Below are 13,918 nucleotides of genomic sequence, written 5' to 3'. Positions count from 1 at the left end.
ATTACGACCTGGAGAATGCCAGTAACAACGAATGCAGGGATATAAGAGAGGAAAAAAAAGTGTCCCTGAATAAGCTACAATGCAATTCACAGCTATCAGTGTTACTTAAAAAAAAACCATCGTTAAAGAAGAACAAATTATTGTTAACTGCAATGAAAACCTATTTAAAAATTACGATTTTTCCGCTCGGAATCGAATAATATTTTTTAAGCCCCTACGAGTAACGCCTGCTCTTCACCTCATGTCACTTCTACCACGAAAACTGGGAATAGCTGGTATCTACGGCATATATGTACTATCAAATGTGTTAACTAATATTCCAATTCGAGCTACCTCACGCTAACACCCTTGCAAGTAACAGAATAAGAGTTAAATAAAATAAACTGTTGTGAAATTTAAAAATAAGCAGTTACCTATCATCCACATCCCAATTACTGACACTGTTATTGTTTATTGTGCTGTTACTGATTATTCTGTATCATCTAAGGTTTGATGAGATTAGTTGAAAGTGAAGAGAGACGCTTTCAATTTGTTTCACTACACGATGGGGATATGAGTGGCGCAACTGCGAATTATCCCCTTCTTGAACGACGGCGTTGGCGCCGTCCGAAGTCGTTAAGTGGAGGAATGTGAAGGCAGCGAGGAGTCGAGCTGTGGAGGCACGTGCTGCGACACAGTGATTTTCCGGTATGCGACTAGTGCTGGCATATTGGAGTAGTTGTCTGGCGAATAGTTTCGGACAATGTTTGCTACTTACCTGGGTCGGTGGCTTAATCTGCACGTGGAAATGTGTTATAGTTCAATAGAGACGGAGAAGCTTGAAGATTATTGAGGTTCCTTACCGGAGTAATATGACACCAAATTCGTAGCCAATGAAAGTCAATACTTCTGGTGTGTTGATAAAAGTTCTTCACTGAGTTTCTTTACTAAAAGTGCAAAAAATTATTCACTCCATGAATCCTAACATTGATGGGGGTGGTGCTATCGAGCGACAGAGCAGGCGATGTCATTCTGTGTCTCAAAATAGTGTTTTTCACATCACCATAATCTTTCTGAATTTCACACTCTTGCCTACATTTGTTGGTCTGATACATCATACGCTATCGGTATGTGGGAAAAGATATTATGATGCCGGAAAATATGTTGACATAAGGGAAGAAATTTGTAAAGGATTGCTGCAATCACCTGTGAGGTTGTTTTAATGCAGCTGGTTACATATATGCTGCCTCACTAATAATGTGTGAATGTTTAACTGATTTTACGTTTCTAAGTCTGACCGACTGGAGGTAATGGTTCCTATGAGTTTTATGTTTCCTAATTCGTCTGCTTGGATGTAAAAATTCGGAGAAGTGTAATTAAAGTTTCATTTTAATAATATTTGAAAGTGTGTGAAAGTTTTGATACCCAGTCCTCGCTCCACTGCCCATCTGGTCAAAGCAGAGAAATTTATTATTTTTGTTTATGTGACACGGTCTCTCGGTTCTACAATATCCTCCAAGTCTTCGGTCCATGTAAATCACGTTGTAGCGCAGAGATCTGAAATAAAAACTCCGCGTAAAAAGGTATGCAAGAAAGAAGAATAGGCAAATGGTACGTGAGCTGTACAATATGAGGCAACATTTCGGAACACATTGAAACTGAGCGTATTTACCACCACAGGCAAGAGATGATTGTTTTATTTGTAACGGGATCAAGATGAGTGTTCTTTTTCTTCTAAAACTGAAAAACATACTCCAAGTTAAAAGATCGACGTCTCTCACTGACTATAAACTACCCTGTGTCTTAATTCTTATACGTTTGCTTTAGTGTATGTCAAAGTTCATTGAGTAGAAATGTCAAATAACTAGTGCTGCTTCGTGCTAAGAAGCATAGCTTGCTTTGTAATGGAGATAGCTTTCTTTGTTCTATCAACACTGACTGTAAATTCAAGGAATTTCGGCTGCGCATTATTTAAATGTCTTACACAAATTCTATGAAGTACAAGGAATTACTTCCAATACATATCACAGATATGTAGTACTAGTTACTGAAATACGAGTACCTTTGTTTTATCAAATTCCCTTTAAAAAGATGTGGTGTCGTGCAAACAGCTTTAACTTTGGTAGCTAATGATTTATCTTTTCCTGAAAGTTTGTTCAAAAGGAAAATATTCCTGTGCATACAACTTGAACTCTTCAAGTAAATGAAGTGTTTTCGCTTTCTCAGGTTTCATGCTAAAGACACCATCTAGTTTCAAACATACTAAATTTTTCAGTTGAAGTATCCATATCATTTTGAAGCTAACAAATCTCTTAGGACTAATGTGTAAGTCATTGTCCATTGCGTGGATTACTTTTTGAATAAGATTCCTGCTAAATGACGCCCCCTCATCACAACATATTCATCTAGGCGGCGTTGGAAGCTTTCCATAACTCGGCGTAACGTATTCCCAGGGTCATTTCGGACGGCAGTTATGATGCGATCCTCCAACTCAGGAATGGTGGCCAAAATTTCCATGGATTTCTTGCGACAGACATTAACCGGTAGAGTGATTTCCCGTTTGGGTGACATATTGTGGCCGCCTCGCTCACCTGACCTTTCATGTGCGGACTTTTTCCTTTGGGGCTACCTGAAGCAAGAAGTATTCCGAACACATTGTGCCATTATTCCTGAGTTGACGCATCGCATGATAACTGCCGTTGGAAATGTTGCAGGGAATACATTACGCCGTGTTATGAAAAGCTTCCAACGCCGCCTAGGTAAGGTTAGGTTAGGTTGTGTTGTGTAGAGGGGGTATCATTTAACAGAAGTCATATTCAAAAAGTAATCCACACAATGGACAATGACTTACACGTTAGTAAATGGCATACCTTTAACTATTAATAGACACAAGAGGTAATAAGTAAATTACAGTTACTGCCTGATGGTGTGTTTTTAATATCCTACTATGAACGCTACTATGACGCATCAAGAAATAGTCAGGTCGTTAATGTAGGGCACTGCGTGTGTTTGTGTTTGTGGGGGGAGGGGTAACCTATGTAGAAGGACACCAAGGAATGACCACTGTAAGCAAGTACAAGTGGATGTGAGCTGACACAGTGATGCTGATATAGTGAGGGTAGCCCACGTTGGATAATCTTGGAGAGTTGCTTCGAATCCGTCTGAAGACGATAAGAACAACACATACTGCCATAAACTGGGAATAACGAAAGGTACGAGTACGTTACCGGAGAATCAGAAGACAGCCTGAAGCTAGGTAATATCCTGGTAATTCTACGATGTAAATGAATAATCTAAAATATGGGTTCGAATCCTGCCCCGGGCATGGATGTGTGTGATGTCCTTAGGTTAGTTAGGTTTAAGTAGTTCTAAGTTATAGGGGACTGATGACCTCAGAAGTCAAGTCCCATAGTGCTCAGGGCCATTTGAACCATTTTTTTAAAATATGGGAAAGGTCAGGTATAAAGTACTGCCTTCTCTTATATGACAAAGATGTGAATAATGTTAATGACATATGGCGAATATACACTGTACAGTATATCATACTTGCTTTAAAATGTCCATTATTTTCACAATTTTTAATTACGCTTGTGACAAAATAAATTCTTTAAGATGCCATTAACGTACCTTGGAGAATATTGGTTCTCTTCTGTTTAATAAGACGAGTCTCACCTGAAATATTTCCACACTGCAATTAGTTACGTACGATCAACGTGTACAAAAACCTGTTTTGCATTCCGGTTACTAAAAATGTAAATTAACTATGATGTAACCGTAGTGACCTTCACTATCTCAATTCAAAAGAGGGGAGTATTAGAAAACGCAGTTGTAATCGTGACAAGCCACGTGTCCTGACAAATGGACGTCTGTAATTACAAAATTGCTGATGACGTGACTTGGTATATTCATGTGGCTTTCTGTGCGATCACTAGTCACGCTTGTGAGTGTCTCGAAATTGAGTTACGTGACGCTGTAGCAGTACAGAATGCATATGTTCTTAAGAACGCTGATTGTGGCAGTCTAAAATTTAGTTGGTTCATATATGTGACTAAAGCAATGTAGAATGGTAACTCACGTAACTTGTTTTCTTTAATTTTTTTGGGACTTCTAATGGTAATAGCCCAGTCTAAACCACAAAGAAAACAGTTAACAATGATAATGAAAATTTGTAATTTTAATTCTTGTTCTTTAGGTGCTATCAGATGATGTAATACAAAGTTAATTAGTATTAGAATGACTCATTACATAACTCACAGAAAGGTGGAAGAAAAACGAGAAACTAATAATAATAATAATATCAAAATTATTAATATAAAATGCGGATAAATTATAGTGGTATCAACAATAAATAATACGTTACAGCGCTGCACTATAAACTGCTACGGGGAACCAATGTACAGATTAAACGATCGTACCATAAGACAACCTGTTAACTTACATTTGAAAGCATACCGTGTATTCAGTTTTTAGTTTTGCTGGTTTGAAAGCTTGGACTTTATCCAATTTTTATCGATAGTGTACTGAAAATAAAACTTGAAGATTAGTGCAGACCTTTCTGCACAATCGTTAAGGAAGTGATAACGGGCTGTACCCGTTCATTGAAGTCAAATTCTTACAGAAGAATTATTGACACTATCGTTGACACTGTGCAATTATTTGTCATTTAGTTTTAGTGGTTTCATTTTTTATTTATACCGTTGCCTGATAAGATTTTAAAATGAATTCACAAGAGCTGTTAATGACAAACATGCAGTCAGTCCCTCATGTCAACACAGTACTAAACAAGCTACCTAATGAAACAGTTTTAGTGTCTCTCGACCGTAATCTAATCTCAGCTCATTCATTAACCATAAGAAAATCAATGTCAGAGGACACAGTGAGACACTAAACCATAGCTGTTAATTTACTGCATCGGTTCCTACCTTCTTAGCCTTTTCTAATATTATCACAGATAGTGACAGAGCAATACACATCAGTCAATCCCTAGTCAAAGTGTGCCATAGACTTCTTCCTTTTCTGTTCCTATACAAAACCACGCTACTTCATTTTAATCACTTGTTGCTATGTCATGCAGTGTAATAACACTACATTGTCAGACAATAATACTGAAATTTTTGTATTTGTCAGAACTTCTTGTAAGGGAACTTTCCCATAGACAGTGCAGAATATTTATTACCTACTCTGAACGTCAACTTAAGAATTCAAAAGTGTTTCCTCATCATCACTTCTTATGCCATTTAATATCGCTGCTTATAAGGTAAATTTGTTCTGCATACGTAGGTACAGTTTCAGATGTCCCATTGTAGAAAACAATACAGGAATTATAACTGCTTACGTTAGTGACTACAAAGAAATTTCATATACACAGCTGTTCGATACACAACATTAAATAGCAAATTCAGTATTTGATATGTGAGAGCTTTAAATCCCCTTCTTGCGGTTAACCTACTATTAAAGCGTTAATTCTGAGTCATTCTCACTCACTGTTTTAATACTTGTTGACAACGGAATTTTCATTTTAGCAAGGTTTTCCCACAGATTATTTTGATGTGAAGCATATTTGGAATATTGCAAAAAATATATCAAGTTATCCGCCGTCTCTGGATGTTACCTGCATTTTGTGTGAGTCTATCACACCAGTCCTGTAGAGGTGTGCAGGGAAGCAAGAGTGTCCCAACCTTATTGTGATACCTATTACATATCTCCTTCAGAGATTTTTCAGCCCATACGATGGTTTGTTGGTATAATGTACTAGGCGGAAAAGAATGGAAAGTGCTTTTTCTAGTGTGGTATTTGCTACTACAGTTGCCATTTATCTTATCCCTATTTTTTTCGAAAGTACGTAATATATTTCCTCTTACGTTCGTTGTGCGCTGTTCATAATCGATTTTATCAGAAGATTTTAAAATAAGAGTGTTCTGGTCGATGCACAGTGTTGTACAGCGCCAGTTCCACTTACCTACGCTAGTATGTAAACACAAGTCGTTGTTTAACGTTGTTACCAAGAATATTGAAAAGAATTTGACCAGTTTATTTCCAAGTTTTAACGATACTGTAATAAACGTTCGGACGGTCATAGATTACCTTGTTTTTAATACTCGCTGGTGCCCAAAATTGAAGCAACAAACCACTATTCCCCATCCTGTTTCTAATTTACGATATTATCATACAAACTGTCTTCAGATGTCCGTACGGTCGTAATTTGCAAAGACGATGGCATTCTAGTCAACGCCAACCATGCCAACAATGACGTCAGGGCACCTATCAGACGGAATAGTGTTGTCCCACATCCCCCAGTCGCAGTGTACACATTCATGTACAGTGCAGTACGGCAAAGAGAAGAAGACGTCTGCCCCGCTCTCTGCGGTGGAGGGACATGAAAGCAGGACAGTCGCAGACTGATGTGGCCTGATAGCTTACTGTGAATTGTTTTGTAACTGTATCCCGAAGATCAGAGGGGGGGATGACCACTTTTAACATTAGAAGGTGAGGACCGTTATTTTGCTGTAAGGGAACGATGCGATGGTATTAACTTAGTACTGCACAACAAGTGGCATCTGACCTCGCTGCAGCATCCACTGGCCGTGTTGCATAGAGGTTACGGTGTACATAAGGCTTCGGCTAAGTGGCCTTTATTGTCTCAGACCTGCTGTGTGTGTATTTCTGACGCGTCTTCACAGAATGAAACGTCTAGACTGGAGCCGTCAACATGCCTCATGGACAGTCGAACAGTAGGACTATTTTCTTTTCCCAGATGAGTCTCGCTTTGGTCTGGACAGTGATTCTCGACGGATTCCCATCTGGAGGGGGCGTGCTGTACGATTTCGATACCCAAAACTTGTGGAAAGAGACTGATATCGAGGTAGATTCTTAACAGTGTGGGCAGGGATTTTGTTGACCACTCGAACACCTCTTCATGAAACTGTACGATTGAAACGGCAAGGTATATCTGCTGTCGGGTATTGTGACGAGATTTTGGGACCTCATGTGCGGTTGTTGCAAGGTGCTGTGGGCCGTAGACTTCCTATTGCTGGAAGGCAATGCTCGACCAGAACACGGGTAGTTGTTGGTTTCCTTGAAACGGACGATATTGCACGCATGGCGTGGCCTGCTAGCTCTCTCAATTTGAATCCCATAGAACATGTCTGGGACGCGTTAGTGGCACCGGTTGCGTCGCGTCAGCATCCACCAACAACTCTCCAAATGTTACGAGCAGCTCAGCAGGAAGAAAGGGAGTTATTACTTCAACACGAAATTGATATCATCATTCACATCATGCCCCGTCGTTTGTCAGGTGTGTATTGCTGCCACAGGTAGTCACACCAAATACTGAGCGCATTGTCAGAATGTGTGTGTAAATGCGGTAAGCTGGTGAAAACAAAGAGCATTTGTGTCTACCATTATACATGTTGCAGTTGTTTATGTTCTGTACTCTTCATAATGTTTCTGCTTTACCATCACCTGTTTATAATGTTTCGTAGCAAATAGAAGCAATCTGCCAAAATTTCCGCTTTTTGCCGTTGTTCGCGTTCTGTATTCTTCATATTGTTTATACTCTTTTGTGGCAAAATAAACGCACTCTTGAAGATTTTCGTTTTTTTGCTTTAATTTTGGACACCAGTGTATGTGGTTTCTAAGTATGTACATACTGTATAAGAGGGAAATGTTATTAGTAAAGGCCTCAAGAGTTCTTGATCGATTTGCTCTAAATTTATACCGATATTTAATGTATAAAAGGAAACGATGCTACCAAATCTCTCAAAGTTATTGACCGATTAGTTTCAAATTTTGACACGATGCTTCTACACACACTTTGTCACGATATTCAAATTTTGGCACCATGCTCCTATAAACATCGCGCGCGTGTTTTTCTCTTATTCTGTACTGCCCCGTATTAGGTTTTGATTTCTTTCTTACAGTCATTTACAGGGTGTCTATAAAGTCCGGGAACACTTTCAATTATATATTCCACAAGAACTAAACATTGTGCAGATATCATAAATAAATCGTTTTGATGAGAAAGCCTGAAAGCTTTTTTTTTTTCATGTATACCACCACAGCGTAGTCTCGTAATTTGGCGATAGTAAGCGCTAGGCGCAAACATGGTGAGTTCACTCATGGTTCGCATATCGAAAGTTTGTAAGAAAATCTTCCAAAGTTTCTCCTCAAAATGCAATATGTGTGACATCTGTACAATGTTTAGTTCTTGTGCAATAAATAACTGAAAGTGTTACCAGACTTTATGTTCCCCTGCCGTCAATGCGAACAAGAGGTGACCGAGACGTGTAACCAATGGCACCCATACCATCATGCCGGGTGATACGCCAGTATGGCAATGACGAATACACGCTTTCAATATGCGTTCACCGCGATGTCGCCAAACATGGATGCGACCATGATGCTGTAAACAGAACCTGGATTCATCCGAAAAAATGACGTTTCGCAATTCATGCACCCAGGTTCACCGTTGAGTACATCATCGTAGGAGCTCCTGTCTGTGATGCAGCGTCAAGGGTAACCGCAGCCATGGTCTCCGAGCTGATAGTACATGCTGCTGCAAACGTCGTCGAACTGTTCATGCAGATGGTTGCTGTCTTGCAAACGTCCCCATCTTTTGACTCAGGGATCGAGACGTGGCTGCACGATCCGTTACAGCCATGAAGAAAAGAAGACGGTCATCTCGACTTGCTAGTGCTACGAGGCCGTTGGGATCCAGCACGGCGTTCCCTATTACCCTCCTGAACCCACCGATTCCATATTCTGCTAACAGTCATTGGATATCGACCAACGCGAGCAGCAATGTCGCGATAAGATAAACCGCAATCGCGATAGGCTATAATCTGACCTTTATCAAAGTCGGAAACGTGATGGTACGCATTTTTCCTCCTTACACGAGACATCACAACAACGTTTCGCCAGCCAACGCCGGTCAACTGCTGTTTGTGTTTGAGAAATCGGTTGGAAGGTTTCCACATATCAGCACGTTGTATGTGTCGCTACTGGCGGCAACCTTGTATGAAAAAATAAATAAATAAATGTTCAAATAGCTCTGAGCACTATTGGACTTAACATCTATGATCATCAGTCCCCTAGAACGTAGAACCACTTAAACCTAACTAACCTAAGGTCATCACACACATCCATGCCCGAGGCAGGATTCGAACCTGCGTCCGTAGTGGTCACGCGGTTCCAGACTGAAACGCCTAGAACCGCACGGCCACACCAGCCGGCTCTTGTGTGAATGCTCTGAAAAGCTTATCATTTGCATATCACAGCATTTTCTTCCTGTCGGTTAAATTTCGCGTCTGTAGCACGTCATCTTCATGGTGTAGCAATTTTAATGGCCAGTAGTGTACTATCCTAAGATGTCCATCAGTTGAAAGTATCTCTTGATCCCAATAGATTTAACATTCATTTTATACGACTTCCATTTGCAATCAAGGTTGCACTCACAACAAGAATTAACAAGGCTTAATGTCAGTGAGGGCAGAGGAGGTGATGGACAGGGGAGGGGGCGGGATGTAAATGGAAATAGACGGGGAAGGAGGGTATTGACTCTGAGAGAAGGGGCAGTATGAGCTGAACAGAGAGAGGAAGTGAGTAGTCGGTGAACAGAAAGGTGAATTGGAAGAGGTAGACGAGATTGACAAAGGGAGGTGTGGGGAGGAGATGGGCAGTGAGAGGGTGGAAGGAGTTCATACTCCTTACGTCGAGAGAAGAGCTCTGACAGCTGGCAGCGCCGTTGACAGTATTCGACACGGACGGGCTGCGAGCCAGTGGCGGGGAGTGGGCTGACACGACTTCCCACCCCAACCCTCCGGCCAGCGGCAACACTCGGCTCCTTCACAACCTGAAAATGCCGCGTCTTTCATTGCGGCATTGCTGCAGGGGCAGCATTCTGCTGGCCGATGTGTTGCTTGATGGAATATTTTTGTACATGCGCTACCAGTATTTGTCACCTTACACAAACACTCTCATAAATACTTTCTTTAATGATGTTCAAGCCATTTGAGAACCACAATTTTTATCGTTATATGTTTCGGATTTCATACCAGTCTGATATCTTTTGACATATAAATAAGTTACTGTACTTGAAATTTGGCCTATACGATATAAAAAATAAATACACTCCTGGAAATGGAAAAAAGAACACATTGATACCGGTATGTCAGACCCACCATACTTGCTCTGGACACTGCGAGAGGGTTGTACAAGCAATGATCACACGCACGGCACAGCGGACACACCAGGAACCGCGGTGTTGGCCGTCGAATGGCGCTAGCTGCGCAGCATTTGTGCACCGCCGCCGTCAGTGTCAGCCAGTTTGCCGTGGCATACGGAGCTCCATCGCAGTCTTTAACACTGGTAGCATGCCGCGACATCGTGGACGTGAACCGTATGTGCAGTTGACGGACTTTGAGCGAGGGCGTATAGTGGGCATGCGGGAGGCCGGGTGGACGTACCGCCGAATTGCTCAACACGTGGGGCGTGAGTTCACCACAGTACATCGATGTTGTCGGCAGTGGTCGGCGGAAGGTGCACGTGCCCGTCGACCTGGGATCGGACCGCAGCGACGCACGGATGCACGCCAAGACCGTAGGATCCTACGCAGTGCCGTAGGGGACCGCACCGCCACTTCCCAGCAAATTAGGGTCACTGTTGCTCCTGGGGTATCGGCGAGGACCATTCGCAACCGTCTCCATGAAGCTGGGCTACGGTCCCGCACACCGTTAGGCCGTCTTCCGCTCACGCCCCAACATCGTGCAGCCCGCCTCCAGTGGTGTCGCGACAGGCGTGAATGGAGGGACGAATGGAGACGTGTCGTCTTCAGCGATGAGAGTCGCTTCTGCCTTGGTGCCAATGATGGTCGTATGCGTGTTTGGCGCCGTGCAGGTGAGCGCCACAATCAGGACTGCATACGACGGAGGCACACAGGGCCAACACCCGGAATCATGGTGTGGGGAGCGATCTCATACACTAGCCGTACACCTCTGGTGATCGTCGAGGGGACACTGAATAGTGCACGGTACATCCAAACCGTCATCGAACCCATCGTTCCACCATTCCTAGACCAGCAAGGGAACTTGCTGTTCCAACAGGACAATGCACGTCCGCATGTATCTTGTGCCACCCAACGTGCTCTAGAAGGTGTAAGTCAACTACCCTGGCCAGCAAGATCTCCGGATCTGTCCCCCATTGAGCATGTTTGGGACTGGATGAAGCGTCGTCTCACGCGGTCTGCACGTCCAGCACGAACGCTGGTCCAACTGAGGCGCCAGATGGAAATGGCATGGCAAGCCGTTCCACAGGACTACATCCAGCATCTCTACGATCGTCTCCATGGGAGAATAGCAGCCTGCATTGCTGCGGAAGGTGGATATACACTGTACTAGTGCCGACATTTTGCATGCTCTGTTGCCTGTGTCTATGTGCCTGTGGTTCTGTCAGTGTGATCATGTGATGTATCTGACCCCAGGAATGTGTCAATAAAGTTTCCCCTTCCTGGGACAATGAATTCACGGTGTTCTTATTTCAATTTCCAGGAGTGTATTATTACCGTCAAACGGCGATAACATCACTAAAAAAAATCAACATTACTATGGCTCCAGCCAAAATAAAATTACACCCAATCTGATTTTCAACAGCAACAAGGTAAAGCAAATTGCACAAATGTTACATGTAAAATATTTAATAACGACGTTACCTCTGTCTTTCGTGCAGGAGAACGGAACCCACAGATCATCGTCACCTTATTGGTCACCTCTCGTCAAGACTACGTAGTATTCGGTATCTTCACTGCTGCTGTTCTCATCGTCTGAAATTACAATATTATGAACGGATTTTTCTCTTACAATTTCTTCTATGTTTGACCTTTTTATCTCCTTCCACACGTGACTCACGACGTTCTTCCAATTTTCTGGCGTTATTCGCGTGACAATCTCATTTACCAGCCTCTCTTTGTCTCACAGTGTAAAGGTTTTGTTTCGCTCCGCAACATCTGCTTTTATTTGAGCCCAGATGAGTTCAATTGCGTTGTAATGACAGTGGTATGGTGGAAGACTGAAACGTCCCCTTAGAAAAATTGTACAAGACTGTGCTTAAGCTGACACACAATATTTTTTAGCGCAACGCAATCTGACTTTCAATAATCCGTACAAAAGAATGGCCCTGACGAACATTAACCTATACCTTTCACAAATCACTTACCTCACAAAAATCTTCGTTACTCGAACTACTGCAATACAGTGAGCGCCAGTACTGCCAGCTAAATAAAAGATGCAAACTACGGAAGGCACTAACTACTGATAGGCATAGTTAGCAAATGAAAGATTTTGATAGAGAACAAACAATGTATTTACCTCAATATCATCAAATGTCATAATATATACAGCAGTTCATGACATCCAGTCTTACAAATTTCTAAACTCCGCCATTTCTCTCCCCACATCCACCACTGCTGGCAGTAAGATCCAGCTGCCCAACACTACAATGGCGAGTATTACAACAATGCCGACTGTGGTTCTCTGCTAAAGTATCAGTCACATAATGCGTCTTCTGTGGCTTGTATCGTTTTACTAATTCCATAAATTCCACTTTCCGCATTTTCTGTTCAAAGCCTATCTTATTATTTTTCAACCTGCTGACTATTTCGTCTCTCATTGGAGCAGCCGTTGTTGCCTTATTTGCACAGAATGGTACTGCGCATTTTCCATTGCAAAACCACTACTAGAACTGACGTCTGGTAACAGACGAGTAACGAACCAGTCTTTCATCTCCTGATGGTAGTAGAGAGTTTTCTTTTCTTTTTTTTGACTGGAACATCTTCATAGCACCAGGCACAAAGCCGTTCATAGAGCCAGCATGAACTATAATTAGCGTTCATTGAGCCAGCATGAACTATAATTAGTCGCCCTTCCTTACCAGTTGGTACACTCATAGTTCCGTGGCTCGTGTCGTCTGTCTATGCGACGGAACGTGCATGACCCATGTTTCGTCAATCCATATTACATTATCCGGATCCACTGTTGGCAATTCGCGCAGGAAACGATATCTCCATGCTACAATGTCTCCGCATTCCAATAATACATTTCGTCCCGAGATATTTTTCCAAAGGAAACAATTTTTTTTCAAAACAGTGGAGAGACATGTCATTGTGCCAGTCAACAAACCACTGTCCGACAGTGATGCCATCAACTTTTTAAGTGTCGGATACTACTTCCTGCTGTAGTATACATACATTTGTTGGCTGCTAGCACTTGCGTCAAAGTTGTCTGTTACAGTCACATGACACGCTCTCTTCCCTGACGTTCCAGGCGTCACAATAACAGGGCTCGCAGCTGAATTGGCAGCCTCTTTATCATTTGTGACTCTCTTCACTGTCGCTGTAGGGATGTTCAATGCTTCTGCCACTCTGTCAACCACTTTACTCACTGATATCAAAGGACCACTATTGTCCCTTTCCCTTTCAAAGTAAACACGCAATCTGTATATATATATATATTCGCGTGCTTGGGATATCGGCGTAGCTCCTTTCGCAAAAGGCCGCTTCTGTGCACTACAGGAACCCATTTTCCTCTTATACACACTTTTTCATTTATTCACAAGGCAAGAAACAGAAGTAGTGGAATGCACATGTATACACACAAACCTGAATGTAGCACGTGGCGCAACTGACTGAAAGCAGCGGTCGCCTAGCGCTACAGTAACACATTTTCCGCTTATACACACTTTTCCATTTATTCACAAGCAAGAAACTCACAGAAGTAGTGGATGCAGATGTATACACAAACCTGAATGTAGCACGTGGCCCAACTGACTGAAAGCAGTGGTCGCCCAGCACTACAGTAACACTGGGGCTTTGCCACGGTAAGTTAAACAAAAGCTCCCTATCTGATTGGCCGTCGTTGATGCGAGAAGCACATGCGCCAAGGCTGCGTCA

Source organism: Schistocerca gregaria, chromosome 5 (assembly GCF_023897955.1).
Source record: "Schistocerca gregaria isolate iqSchGreg1 chromosome 5, iqSchGreg1.2, whole genome shotgun sequence".
Lineage (NCBI taxonomy): Eukaryota > Metazoa > Arthropoda > Insecta > Orthoptera > Acrididae > Schistocerca > Schistocerca gregaria.
This window is presented reverse-complemented; position numbering follows the sequence as displayed.